Below are 1,261 nucleotides of genomic sequence, written 5' to 3'. Positions count from 1 at the left end.
ATGGAGGGGCGGGACCTTCCGAGGGGCCGGGGACGGAAGGGGAGGGCGGGCCCGGTGCCCTGGAGTTGGGGATGGGACCTTCCCAACCTGGCGGGGGCCCCGAGTGGTAGATGGAGGGCCGCAGGGCGGATTGACTCCTCTCCCCAGGCCACCCCAAAGTTGACTTTGTTCCCTGAGCCGACAGGGAGGCCGAGCCCCCCTGACCCCGCCTCAGGTCGCGGGGGCCGGGGTTAGACATTGGTTCTTTAAGGCTGGCCTGCATCCGGCGCCCACCGCGGGGAAAGGGTCGGAAACAGGGTGTCAGTCAGGTCTGGCCTGCTTTCCGGGCTCGGCCTCACTTCCCAGAGTGTTGCCGGTGCTTTCGCCGCGCCCCATCCTAGAGGAGGGGATGCTTCGGTGCACCGCCGCCCCTTCCCCAGACGGGAAGACGGAGGCGGAGTCTGGCTGCAGGTCTGTCTCCAGCGCCCTTGAGCAAGGGACATGGAGCTGACTGCAGGGCAGTGCAGAGGGGGTGCAGTTTCCTTCCTCTTGACCCCGAGGACTGTGGCGTGCAAGGGCTGGGGGAACCGGAGGGAGAGCAGCACACCTGCACCGCTTCAGGCTGGAGATCCGACAATCTCCTAGGGCCATGCATGTGATTTTAAGGGCTTCCCCTCTGTGAGCCTCGGTCTCCCCATTGTTAGATGGGACTGTAATAGAGACTGACCGTAGAGGGTCTTTGTGAGGGCTGATGGGATGGTATACAGGTGCCTGGAACAAGATTTGGTAAATCGTAGCCTTTGCTAGTGATTTGTAGAAAAAGGGGTGGCATCTCAAGCACTCACTCAGGGGCTTATGGGTGAGTTTGTTTATTCCCTTAGAGATCCAGCAAGCATTTGTTGAGCGCCTACTGTGTGTCAGGCCTGCCTGAACACACCTCCAGCCCCCTCAGGGGCCGTTCTGACTTGGGTTTCTCCTCCTTAGCTAATAATCAAATAGTAACTACCATTCAGTTTACATACAGGAAGCTGAAGTCTCAAAGAGCAGTGACTTGTCCAAGATCACCCCCTCCAAGATAGGTCAAGGCCTAAATTTAAGCTGCAGAGGCACCCTGATAAAGTTGGGCCACCCACCTGGCCTGGATCCTCCACGAGCAGGGCCGCCAGGACGCAGACTGCAAGCAGAACTCCCTTTCCTTGTACAAGGCTGTTGGGGGCAGTTGAGGTTGGTACAGTGTTGATTCTGTCACCACATCCGGGGGCTGGGGTGGGGAAGGAAGTCT

The sequence above is a fragment of the Ictidomys tridecemlineatus genome, chromosome 15 (assembly GCF_052094955.1).
Source record: "Ictidomys tridecemlineatus isolate mIctTri1 chromosome 15, mIctTri1.hap1, whole genome shotgun sequence".
Lineage (NCBI taxonomy): Eukaryota > Metazoa > Chordata > Mammalia > Rodentia > Sciuridae > Ictidomys > Ictidomys tridecemlineatus.
The sequence above is the reverse complement of the archived record's forward strand: the minus strand, read 5'-3'. Positions refer to the sequence as shown.